A 13,892-nucleotide genomic window follows, 5' to 3' on the forward strand; every position below is an offset into this window, starting at 1 on the left:
CACCACCTGCCTTTTTTCCCCATACATATGAACCCTCTTGTCAGGGACTGGGGTTTCCTCTGCGATGTGCAACACATCCTTCATTGCTATAATCATATAACGGATGGCTTTTGCCAATTTTGGCTGTATTTTAGCATCATCGTAATCGACACTGGAGTCGGAATCCACGTCGGTATCTGTGTCAACAATTTGGGATAGTGGGCGCTTCTGAGACACTGATGGCCCCTGCGACATAGGATCAGGCATGGGTTGAGACCCTGACTGTCCTGAGGCTTCAGCTTTATCCAACCTTTTATGCAAGGAATTTACATTACCATTTAAAACCTTCCACATATCCATCCAATCAGGTGTCGGCGCCGTCGGCGGAGACACCACATTCATTTGCTCCCGCTCTGTTTCCACATAGCCTTCCTCATCAAACATGTCGACACAAGCGTACCGACACACCACACACACAGGGAATGCTCTTTTCGAAGACAGTTCCCCCAAAGAGGCCCTTTGGAGAGACAGAGAGAGAGTATGCCAGCACACACCCCAGCGCTATACAACCCAGGAATAACAGTAACTTAATGTTAACCCAGTAGCTGCTGTTTTATAATGTTTTTGCGCCTAATTATGTGCCCCCCCTCTCTTTTTACCCTCTGGTACCGTGTATCTGCAGGGGAGAGCCTGGGGAGCTACCTCTCAGCGGACCTGTGGAGAAAAAATGGCGCTGGTGAGTGCTGAGGAAGAAACCCAGCCCCCTCAGCGGCAGGCTTCTGTCCCGCGTTTATGTACACTATTATGGCGGGGGCTCATACATATATACAGTGCCCAACTGTATATATGTCCAACTTTTTCCAAGAGGTTCTAATTGCTGCCCAGGGCGCCCACCCCTGCGCCCTTACAGTGACCGGAGTATGTGGGAGCAATGGCGCACAGCTGCAGTGCTGTGCGCTACCTCAGTGAAGACTGGAGTCTTCTGACGCCGATTTCGAAGTCTTCTTTGCTTCTTATGCTCACCCGGCTTCTGTCTTCCGGCTCTGCGAGGGGGACGGCAGCGCGGCTCCGGGATCGGACGACAAGGGTGAGATCCTGTGTACGATCCCTCTGGAGCTAATGGTGTCCAGTAGCCTAAGAAGCAGGACCTATCTTCAGAGAGTAGGGCTGCTTCTCTCCCCTCAGTCCCACGATGCAGGGAGTCTGTTGCCAGCAGAGCTCCCTGAAAATAAAAAACCTGACAAAATACTTTCTTACAGCAAGCTCAGGAGAGCTCACTGAACAGCACCCAGCTCGTCCGGGCACAGATTCAAACTGAGGTCTGGAGGAGGGACATAGAGGGAGGAGCCAGAGCACACCAGAATACAAATTCTTTCTTAAAGTGCCCATGTCTCCTGCGGAGCCCTTCTATTCCCCATGGTCCTTACGGATTCCCCAGCACCCACTAGGACGTTAGAGAAAAAAGGATTTTACAGTCAGGCAATGGTGGACACGGATACGTGCCAAACTTGTCCTGTTACATGCGGGAACGCCCCTGAGCTTCACTGAAGACCCAACGCTCAAAGGCTGCATCGACTGAGGTGACAGTGTCTTAGCTAAAACATTTAATGAAGATGTGGGCAGAACATGTAGCCACCCTGCAAAGCTGCTCTGCAGAAACCCAGCAGCGGGACAAAAAGATAGTCCGATTTGCAGAAGGGTTGAGTCCTGCGGACATAAATATGCAGAGCTCACACAACATCCAGAGTGACAAGGCTCGTAAAGGCAAGTCTGGGGCAACAAGTATGGCTGTGACCTCCTCCTGCATCAACCTGAGAAGGATTAGCAGAAGAAGAGATATTGGGGGAAAAAGATACACAATCAAAAATGACATGGGAGCCGCTAGTTTGTGAACCATATCGAGGCACCTTGTGGTTGTGGCAAGAGGCCAAGAGATGATGATAATTTTATTTATAAAGCGCTCTTTCTCCAATAGGACTCAAGGCGCTTAACAGATACATAGCATAATATAGTACAGAAAATAATGAAGTACAGAACAGCTTTTCATAAAATACAGAAGCATGGAGGTACTAAAGGAACATTTATGGGAATGCTTGAGTAAACAGAAAAGTCTTGAGTCTACTTTTGAATGATTCTATAGTTGGGGCCTCTCGCACTGTACGGGGAAGTGAGTTCCATAGAATCAGAGCCGCATGACTAAAAGCTCGACCCCCAGATGAATTACGGGAGATTCTAGGTACTGCTAAAAGTCCTCCATCTACAGATCGCAGTAATCGAGTGGAGGCAGTATGGGGTCAGTAGCTGCTTCAGGTACCTTGGGCCCTGGTCATGTAGTGCTTTGAAACTCAGTAAGCCAATCTTGAAGATGATTCGCCATCTTACAGGCAGCCAGTGAAGGGAGTAGAGTATGTGTGTTATGTGGCTAGAATGGGGCTGGTTGGTTAACAGCCTGGCAGCTGTGTTTTGCACCAGCTGTAAGCGGTGCAATTCTTTTGCTGGGATACCAAGGTAGAGAGCATTACAGTAGTCTAATCGAGATGATACAAATGCATGGATGACTTTTGGCAGATCATCTGAGGGAATTAAGTGCTTGATTCTGGCTATGTTCCTCAGGTGATGAGGATTTGATTGTGGCTGACATCTGATGCTTAAGTGTCAAGCCACCATTCAGGACAATGCCAAGATTCCGCACATGATCAGTGGTTTGTAATTCTGAATCCCAGAGTGTAAGTCCAGTTGGTTGGCTATGCTGCAGTCTTGTCCTTTGATGTTGCGGTCCTATCATAAGGAACTCTGTTTTATCCGGGTTCAGTCGCAGCCAACTGGCACTCATCCACTCCTCGAGTTCAGCTAGACAGCCATTTAGGGTTGCTATTGGGTTATCAGTGCCCGGAGCAAAGGACAAGTACAGTTGTGTATCATCTGCATAGCAGTGGTAGACTAGCCCATGGCGCCTGATTATTTCACCCAGCGGGAGCATGTATACTGCAAATAGCATGGGGGATAGTAGAGAACCTTGTGGGACACCACATGGCAATGGCACTGGTGGTGATGAGTATAATCCAGACGATACTCTCTGTGACCTGCCTGTGAGAAATGATTTGAACCAGCTTAGGACTTTGCCATCCAGTCCACAAAAATGTATCAGTCGCTCAATAAGAAGCCCATGGTTCACGGTATCAAATGCTGCAGAGAGATCCAGAAGTATTAATATTGAACAGTCACCTCTGTCTCTTGCCATCAGAAGATCATTTAACACACACACCAGGTCTGTTTCAGTGCTATGTCTTCTCCTGAATCCTGATTGGAATGGATCATAGATATCATGGGTTGTCAGGCGGGTTTCCAGTTGATTTGCAACCACTTTCTCAATAAGCTTTCCTAGAATAGGAAGGTTTGATACCGGTCTATAGTTGGTCATGCAGTCGGGATCTAAATTAGTTTTTTTAAGAAGAGGTCTAACAATTTCTTCCTTTAGGGGTCCAGGAAATATGCCTGTCTACAAAGAGCATTGAACAATTTTTGCAAAGACAGAACCAATTATATCCATACAACTTATTAGAAGCTTGGTTGAGGCAGGGTCCAGATCACAGGTGGTGGGACGCAAAATCCGAGCAATTTCAGCAATGTCCTTTACATCCACTGAGTTAAAGCTGGTCCATGAATGCAGGTGGCTTATATTGGCAGGTTTTGTAGTTTGACACTCCTTTGATGGCACTGTGGAGATTCCAACCCGAATGTTGGATATTTTATCTGCGAAGAAGTTTGCAAACTCGTTGCATCTTGCCTGGGAGAGGGTTTCATCAGTCTGCAGGCATGCTGGCTTGCAAAGCATCTCCACTGTGCGGAAAAGTTGAACTGGCCTATTGTTTGCTGCTGTGATCTCATTTGACAGAAACTGTGATTTCTTACGGGTGATTGTTGATTGATAATCTTCGTTATGCTTTATTAGTTTTATTTTGTCATCCACTAGGTTAGTCTTCCTCCATCATCTTTCCAGTCTACGACCTTTTCTTGAGCTCACTAACACTGTTGTCGAACCAGGGAGCTAGACGTTGTGGTTTACGGGGTCATATATGCACAGGGGCAATAATATCAATTGCAGCGATAACATCCCTATTATAACAACGGACTAGGGAACAGGGATCTTCACAGGCACCCAGTATACCAGAGAGATCCAGATTTGCTGTTAGAGCCTGGGGAGTCATTCCCTTCCTTGGACGATACCTGGTCAACTCCACGGGCAGAGATTTTATTTGAGGGGTTGCAACTGAGAACTAAAGGGAGTGGTGGTCTGACCAGATGACTGGGTTTATTTTTAGGTCAGTGACTTCTAATCCAATCTGCAAGACAAGATCAAGAGAGTGACCACTTTTGTGTGTGGCACAAGGAATGACCTGTGTGAAGCCCAGACCATTCATTGTGCACAGGAGGTCTTGGCCGAGGCGTGAGAGCTCATCATCCACCCATGCATTGAAATCCCCGAGGATGAGCCATCTTTGATGTTCCAGAACCAGGCCAGCAACCGTGTCTGCAATTTCTTGTAATAATATCTTTCCATCTCCAGGGGGCCGGTAAATTAGAAGTACTCTGAAACCTAACACTGTCGAACTTCGGGCAGCAATGCACTCGAATGAGCGAGTAATTTCAATAGGGTGGACCCTAAGTTTAAGGTCTTTTTTGAAGCAGATAGCCACCCCGCTACCCCTGCGGTCCAGTCTTGGGTTGTGGATAACAGAGTAGTTTGTTGGGACTGCAGCCTCCAATATAGGTGCTGCATTTTCATCTAGCCAGGTCTCTGTAATACAGGCTAGATCTGCAGATTCAATAAGGTCAGCAATTGTTGCAGTCTTGTTTCTTATAGATCTGGCATTACAAAGGACTGACCTGATTGGGCATACCAGAGGGCCTTTAGTTTTCTTTATGTTAGGTGCAGGCGCTCTGGGTAAGGGGGTTACCAAGCAAGAATTGACAGTTCTGTTCTTCCAAGCACAGCGCCATCTTTTGGGTATCACTTCTATTTGATTGTTCTTTGAAGCTGGGGGTGAGCAGGTAGGCAAAAGATTTAGGTGGTTACTGGGGAAAAGTTGTTTCCGGCCTGCTCGCTTCCCACGAATGCGCCTGTGTTTTCCTTTTAAAATGTCAAGGGATTGGAGGATAGAAGCCTGTGATGGTGTAATAGGAACTGCGGAACATGGTGGGCGGAGTGAAAGAATGATTGTAAAAAGGAAAATGTACAGCGCTATGAACTGGATATATAAATGTTTACATTTATTCTAAGAAAATGATTATAACAATTAAAACATAAGTACTTATGTAATTCTAAAACAATGAATTTAAAAAAATAAAAAAAATAAAAATAAATTATATATATATATATATATATATATATATATATATATATATAATAAGAATTTACTCACCGGTAATTCTATTTCTCGTAGTCCGTAGTGGATGCTGGGAACTCCGTAAGGACCATGGGGAATAGCGGGCTCCGAAGGAGGCTGGGCACTCTAGAAAGATCTTAGACTACCTGGTGTGCACTGGCTCCTCCCACTATGACCCTCCTCCAAGCCTCAGTTAGGTACTGTGCCCGGACGAGTGTACACAATAAGGAAGGATATTGAATCCCGGGTAAGACTCATACCAGCCACACCAATCACACCGTACAACTCGTGATATGAAACACAGTTAACAGTATGAAACAATAGAGCCTCTCAACAGATGGCTCAACAATAACCCGATTTAGTTAACAATAACTATGTACAAGTAATGCAGATAAACCGCACTTGGGATGGGCGCCCAGCATCCACTACGGACTACGAGAAATAGAATTACCGGTGAGTAAATTCTTATTTTCTCTAACGTCCTAGTGGATGCTGGGAACTCCGTAAGGACCATGGGGATTATACCAAAGCTCCCAAACGGGCGGGAGAGTGCGGATGACTCTGCAGCACCGAATGAGAGAACTCCAGGTCCTCCTCAGCCAGGGTATCAAATTTGTAGAATTTTGCAAACGTGTTTGCCCCTGACCAAGTAGCTGCTCGGCAAAGTTGTAAAGCCGAGACCCCTCGGGCAGCCGCCCAAGATGAGCCCACCTTCCTTGTGGAATGGGCATTGACAGATTTTGGCTGTGGCAGGCCTGCCACAGTATGTGCAAGCTGAATAGTACTACAAATCCAACGAGCAATAGTCTGCTTAGAAGCAGGAGCACCCAGCTTGTTGGGTGCATATAGGATAAACAGCGAGTCAGATTTTCTGACTCCAGCCGTCCTGGAAACATATATTTTCAGGGCCCTGACAACGTCTAGCAACTTGGAGTCCTCCAAATCCTTAGTAGCCGCAGGCACCACAATAGGCTGGTTCAGGTGAAACGCTGACACCACCTTAGGGAGAAACTGGGAACGAGTCCTCAATTCTGCCCTATCCATATGGAAAATCAAATAAGGGCTTTTACAAGACAAAGCCGCCAATTCTGATACTCGCCTGGCAGAAGCCAAGGCAAATAACATAACCACCTTCCATGTGAGATATTTCAGATCCACGGTTTTTAGTGGTTCAAACCAAAGTGATTTTAAGAAAACTCAACACCACGTTGAGATCCCAAGGTGCCACAGGAGGCACAAACGGGGGCTGACTATGCAGCCCTCCTTTTATAAATGTCTGAACTTCAGGTACTGAAGCTAGTTCCTTTTTGAAAGAAAATCGACAGAGCCGAGATCTGTACCTTAATGGAACCCAATTTAAGGCCCATAGTCACTCCTGCTTGCAGGAAATGCAGAAATCGACCTAGTTGAAATTCCTCTGTTGGGGCCCTTTCGGCCTCACACCATGCAACATATTTTCGCCATATGCGGTGATAATGAGTTGCTGTAACCTCTTTCCTGGCTTTAGTAAGCGTAGGAATTACTTCCTCCGGAACACCCTTTTCCTTCAGGATCCGGCGTTCAACCGCCATGCCGTCAAACGCAGCCGCGGTAAGTCTTGGAACAGACAGGGCCCCTGCTGCCGCAGGTCCTGACTGAGTGGCAGAGGCCATTGGTCCTCTGATATAAATTCTTGAAGTTCTGGGTACCAAGCTCTTCTTGGCCATCCACGAGTATCGTTCTTACTCCTCGCCTTCTTATTATTCTCAGTACCTTTGGTATGAGAGGCAGAGGGGAGAACACCTAAACCGACTGGTACACCCACGGTGTTACCAGAGCGTCCATAGCTATCGCCTGAGGGTCCCTTGACCTGGAGCAATATCTTTTATAGCTTTTTGTTAAGGCGGGACGCCATCATGTCCACCTGTGGCCTTTCCCAATGGTGTACAATCCTATTGGAAGACTTCTGGAGGAAGTCCCCATTCTCCCGGGTGGAGGTCGTGTCTGTTGAGAAGATCTGCTTCCCAGTTGTCCACTCCGGGAATGAACACTGCTGACAGTGCTAACACATGATTTTCCGCCTATCGGAGAATCCTTGTGGCTTCTGCCATCGCCATCCTGCTTTTTGTGCCGCCCTGTTGATTACATGGGCGACTGCCGTGATGTTGTCTGATTGGATCAGTACCGGCTGGTTTTGAAGCAGAGGCCTTGCTGGCCTCAGGGCATTGTAAATGGCCCTCAGATCCAGAATATTTATGTGTAGGGAAATAACCTGACTTGACCAAAGTCCCTGGAAGTTTCTTCCCTATGTGACTGCCCCCCAGCCTCAAAGGCTGGAATCCATGGTCACTAGGACCTAGTCCTGTATGCCGAACCTGCGGCCCTCTTGAAGATGGGCACTCTGCAGCCACCACAGTAGAGATACTCTGGTCCTTGGAGACAGGGTTATCAGCCTATGCATCGGAAGATGCGATCCGGACCACTTGTCCAACAGGTCCCTCTGAAAAGTTCTTGTATGGAACCTGCCTAATGGGATTGCTTCGTAAGAAGCTACCATTTTTCCCAGGACTCGCGTGCAATGATGCACCGCTACCTATTTTGGTTTCAGGAGGTCTCTGACTAGAGATGACAACTCCTTGGCTTTCTCCTCCGGGAGAAACACTATTTCTGGTTTATGTCCAGAACCATCCCCAGGAACAGTAGACGTGTCATAGGAACCAGCTGTGACTTTGGACTGTTTAGAATCCACCTATGCTGTTGTAGCACTTTCCAAAATAGTGCTACCCCGACTACCAACTGCTCCTTGGACCTCGCCCTTATAACGAGATTGTCCAATTACGGGATAATTACAACTCCCTTTTTTTTGAAGGAGTATCATCATTTCGGCCATTACCTTGATAAAACACCCTCGGTGCCATGTACAGTCCAAACGGCAGTGTCTGGACTTGGTAATGGTAATCCTGTACCACAAATCTGAGGTACTCCTGGCGAGGATGGTAAATGGGGACATGCAGGTAAGCATCCTTGATGTCCCGGGATACCATGTAATCCCCCTCGTCCAGGCTTGCAATAACCGCCCTGGGCGATTCCATCTTGAACTTGAATTTTTTTTATGTTCAAGGATTTTAAATATAAAATGGGTCACACCGAACCATGCGGTTTCGGTACCCCAACCCGTGTGGAATAGTAACCCCGTCCTTGTTGAAGTAGGGGCACCTTGAGTATTACCTGCTGGGAATACCGCTTATTAATTGCCTCTAGCACAGCCTCCCTGCTTGAGGGAGTTGTCAGCAAGGCATATTTTAGGAAACGGCTGGGGGGAGACATCTCCAATTCCAGCTTGTACCCCTGAAATACTACTTGGAAGAAACAGGGATCCACCTGTGAGCGAGCCCACTAATTGCTGAAATTTTTGAGGCGGCCCCCCACCGTACCTGGCTACACCTGTGGAGCACCCGCGTCATGGTGTGTACTCACAGGAGGCGGGGGAAGAATCTTGATTCTGGGAACAGGCTGACTGGTGCAGCTTTTTCCCTCTACCCTTGTCTCTGTACAGAAAGGAAGCGCCATTTGACCCGCTTGCTTTTCTGAAGCCGAAAGGACTGTACCTTTTTCTGTGAGGAAACCTGAGGTAAAATTATTTCTTCCCAGCAGTTGCTGTGGATACGAGGTCCCAGAGACCATCCCCAAATAATTCCTCACTCTTATAAGGCTCTCTATGCGCTTTTTAAGTCAGCATCACCTGTCCAGTGACAGGTCTCTAATACCCTCCTGACAGAATGGACATTACATTTATTTTGGATGCCAGCCGGCAAAATATCCCTCTGTGCATCCCCCATATATAAGACAACGTCTTTAATATGTTTTTATGTTTGCCAACTATTATCCCTGTTTGACAGGGTCACCAACCACGCTGCAGCAGCACTATCTGCAGGTCTCAGTCTAGTACCTGAGTGTGTAAATACAGACTTCAGGATAGCCTCCTGTTTTTTTTTTTTTTATCAACAGGTACCTATTAAAGTGGCCGTATCCTAAGACGGCAGTGCCACCTTTTTTGACAAACGTGTGAGCGCCTTATCCACCCTAGGGGATATCTCCCAGCGTAACTTATCCTCCTGGCGGGAAAGGGTACGCCATCAGTAACTTTTTATAAATTACCAGTTTCTTAACGGGGGAACCCACGCTTTTCACACACTTCATTTATTCATCTGATGGGGGAACAAAACACTGCCTGTTTTTTCTCCCCAAACCTAAAACCCATTTATAGAGGTTAAAGTCAGAAATGTATAACACATTTTTTATTGCCGGGATCAAGTCACGGATTGGATTGTGTATATGTCTCCACCTTGTCGACACTGGAGTCAGACTCCGTGTCGACATCTGTGTCTGCCATCTGAGAGAGCGGGCGTTTTTGAGCCCCTGATGGCCTTTGAGACGCCTGGGCAGGCGCGGGCTGCGAAGCCGGCTGTCCCACAGCTGTTACGTCATCCACCCTTTTATGTAAGGAGTTGACACTGTCGGTTAATACCTTTTACCTCTCTATCCACTCTGGTGTCGGCCCCACAGGGGGCGACATCACATATATCGGCCTCTGTTCCGTCACCATATAAGCCTCCTCATTCAACATGTCGACACAGCCGTACCGACACACCGCAGACACACAGGGAATGCTCTAAACGAGGACAGGACCCACAAAAGCCCTTTGGGGGGACAGAGTGAGAGTATGCCAGCACACACCAGAGCGCTATATACTGCAGGGACTAACTGAGTTATGTCCCCTATAGCTTTATATCTATATATATATAATGTATACTGCGCCTAAATTTTAGTGCCCCCTCTCTCTTTTTTTAACCCTTGTAGACTGCAGGGGAGAGCCAGGGAGCTTCCCTCCAACGGAGCTGTGAGGGAAAATGGCGCCAGTGTGCTGAGGAGATAGGCTCCGCCCCTTTTTCGCGGCCTATTCTCCCGTTTTTTATGGACTTCTGGCAGGGGTATTTACCTCATATATAGCCCCTGGGGCTATATATTGAGGTATTTTTGCCAGCCAAGGTGTTTTTATTGCTGCCTCAGGGCGCCCCCCCCCAGCGCCCTGCACCCTCAGTGACCGGAGTATGAAGTGTGTGAGAGGAGCAATGGCGCACAGCTGCAGTGCTGTGCGCTACCTTGGTGAAGACTGAGTCTTCATGCCGCCGATTTTCCGGACCATCTTCTTGCTTCTGGCTCTGTAAGGGGGACGGCGGCGCGGCTCCGGGACCGAACATCAAGGCTGGGCCTGCGGTCGATCCCTCTGGAGCTAATGGTGTCCAGTAGCCTAAGAAGCCCAATCCGGCTGCAAGCAGGCGAGTTCGCTTCTTCTCCCCTTAGTCCCTCGCTGCAGTGAGCCTGTTGCCAGCAGGTCTCACTGAAAAGAACAAATTCTAAGACTATAACTTTCTAAGAGCTCAGGAGAGCCCCTAGTGTGCATCCAACCTCGGCCGGGCACGAAATCTAACTGAGGCTTGGAGGAGGGTCATAGTGGGAGGAGCCAGTGCACACCAGGTAGTCTAAGATCTTTCTAGAGTGCCCAGCCTCCTTCGGAGCCCGCTATTCCCCATGGTCCTTACGGAGTTCCCAGCATCCACTAGGACGTTAGAGAAATATATATATATATATATATATATATATATATATATATATATATAGCAAAATAGGGCAAACACAGCACAGCAATTTGTTTGGTGTATTACCATATGTAGAAGCCAGACATGATCTCCTGTTTAGAGTCCATGAAAAATGTGCCACAGTCCAGGGGATAAACACTTCTCAGATGTTTTTAGTCCATGGGGAGTGAAATGAACAGACCTTTGAACGCTTGATTCCGGACGAATACAGTCATATTGTAAGCTTGGTCCTGTACTCCTTATTTGGACAAGAGCAGGTTCCCCGTTTGAGATCGTTGGTGGACTTCTGTTGTCCAAATAAGGAGTACAGGACCAAGTTTACAATAGGACTGTATTCGTCCGGAATCAAGCGTTCAAAGGTCTGTTCATTTAACTCCCTATGGACTAAAAACATCTGAGAAGTGTTTGTCCCCTGGACTGTGGCACATTTTTCATGGACTCTAAACAGGAGATCATGTTTGGCTTCTACATATGGTAATACACCAAACAAATTGCTGTGCTGCGTTTGCCCTATTTTGCTTTATATATATTTTAAATTCATTGTTTTAGAATTACATAAGTACTTATGTTTTAATTGTTATAATCATTTTCTTATAATAAATGTAAACATTTATATATCCAGTTCATAGCGCTGTACATTTTCCTTTTTACAATTGTTTCCTTAGGGGTTAACTACCCCTTAAACAGCTGCTTTAGGTCAAACATCCCAGTTTACAGCACCGGGCTTATTACCTTGGTAATTTTTTTCGGAGTGAAAGAATGAAGCTGGAGGAATACGTATATATTGGGTCATCAATGTCCGATTACTATAAGTATGAGCTGCACCCCCCCCCCCCCCAATTCAGTATGTGATCCAAAAAATTATAATGGGTACATGAACAGAGTTATTGCTATACCCTATTGCTGCTCCAATACTCCAATGTTTATATTTGAAACAAGTGATAGATAAAATAACTTTCCTTTTCTGTTGCCGATTTAATAAATTATTCTGGAACAGAACAGGCTTTTGGAAAGGTGTTAGAATCCAATTTCTATTGTGTAGGTATGAAAAGTCTCAGTGTGAGGGGCCTTTGAAGTAGATTTCTTATGGGGGTAGTGATATCCTTTGTCCCAAGGAATGGCTGGGATCCTGCAATTTGAAATTGTGACCTTTCAGCCATTCAGTGCCTGAATATACTGATATTAGTTGAACAATTCAAGAAGTCAGTCTAGTGTGCATCTCAGCGCAGGAATGCAATCCATTGGTTATGATGAGATGTCCGCGTAGAGTAGTACAAGTTAAAAGTAAGTCCTTGGATATTTATGATGATTCATAGGTCAGTTGTGGAAAATTTAAGCTGTTTTATGGAGATGATCAGTAGCATGCAAAAGGTGAGGCAGCCATTTTGGGCGCCAGGAAACATTGATTGATATGTGCAGCTGACCCCAGCGACACACCAGATGCTGAAACACAACTGTATGGAAACCCTTCTCCGGAACGGACGTCCTGCCAGCTGAGCGATTACGCTTCCCAATTCTGGACTCAGGGAATGTAAACTGCTGACAGAGCTGGAAAGAGGTGCTCTGCCCATTGGAGAATGTGACTGACCTGTTTCATAGGTGTCCAACTTTTGGTGCCGCCCTGATGGTTTATGTACTTTACTGTTGTCACATTGTCCTACTGGACTTTTACTAGTCTATTGTGCAAGGGGGCCCCACCTGATAAAGCACGGGATAGAATGAGCGCAGTTCCAGGACGTTTATGGAGATACCTGCATCGTGGGCGGACCAACGTCCCTGAAAAGAAGTGGCTCCATGTGACAGGCCCCCAGCTGCAGAGACTGGTTAGAATGCCCCAATACTGGATCAAGAACAGACTACCCTTGTCCAGATGGGACAACTGGAGCCACTACAATAGTGAAATGGACTTCTGTTGACAGAACTATCAGGGATTTGAGATGTAGATGGGATTGGTTTCACCGCCATTGGAGCTTGAGCTGTAATGGCCTATAAGAGGAATCGAGCATATTCCACCATGTCGAAACCAGCTTGCCCAGAACTCACATGCGAAAGTGGATAGTGGCTCTGCGCTCTTGAGAAAGTTTTGGATCAAGGACTTAAGATCATTCAAATGGTCTCTGGGTAGAAACACTTTTGAGCTTTGGAGTCCAAGATTGCCCCCAGATGAAGGATGTTCTAGGACGGAGTCAGGCGTCAATTGATTAGCCAGCTGTGGGACTATAAGTCCAAGGTCAGACAAAGATGGTCGCGCAAGGACACTTGGGGACTGAGCCATTAGAAGGTGGTTGTCTAGGTATGGAAGAATGCAGACACCTTGAAGACAAAGGCAGGCCTCAATCACCGCCATGACCTTCGTAAATACTCTTGGTGTGTTGTATGGGGCGAAGAGAAGAGCCCAAAACTGGTGGTGCTTCTTCAGCAACGCAAGCGAAGGAATCGCAGATGATTCACCCGAATGGGGATGTGTCGATAGACGTCCTGAATGCATGATGGAACAAAGTAGCTCCATCCTGAACATGGGAACCAGAAGAAACAGGTTCATCTTCTAGAGGTTGAGGGAGTAAGGAACCGTCGGGCTGGACGGAACTGGGATAATCACCCCTGCTTCCAAAAGGGAACTGATGGAAGATTGGAGGGTGGTAGCCTTGCCGACAGGTATAAAAACAACTGTACCAGCAGCTGCTCCTAAAAGGTGATGGAGTATCCCCTGGATACAATGCCCAAAACCCAGGAGTCTGCCGGGGTCTCCAGCCAGATGTCAGCGAACTGAAGGCGACGACTAACTACCCCGGAAGAAACCAGGTGGGGACCTGATCCGCCATGCTGCAGGCTAATTAGCTGAATTTTTGGGCCTGTGGGCAAATGGACAACGCTTGACAGCTGTTGG

The 13,892-nt window shown here is 46.9% G+C and overlaps 1 protein-coding gene across 1 annotated transcript in view; it reads right to left on the reverse strand.

Annotated features, from left to right (window-relative positions):
- The window catches only part of MDN1 (midasin AAA ATPase 1), a 695,825-nt gene that overhangs the window by 187,922 nt on the left and 494,011 nt on the right, over nt 1-13,892 (reverse strand). The window lies entirely within an intron of this gene.

The sequence above is a fragment of the Pseudophryne corroboree genome, chromosome 4 (assembly GCF_028390025.1).
Source record: "Pseudophryne corroboree isolate aPseCor3 chromosome 4, aPseCor3.hap2, whole genome shotgun sequence".
Classification (NCBI taxonomy): domain Eukaryota; kingdom Metazoa; phylum Chordata; class Amphibia; order Anura; family Myobatrachidae; genus Pseudophryne; species Pseudophryne corroboree.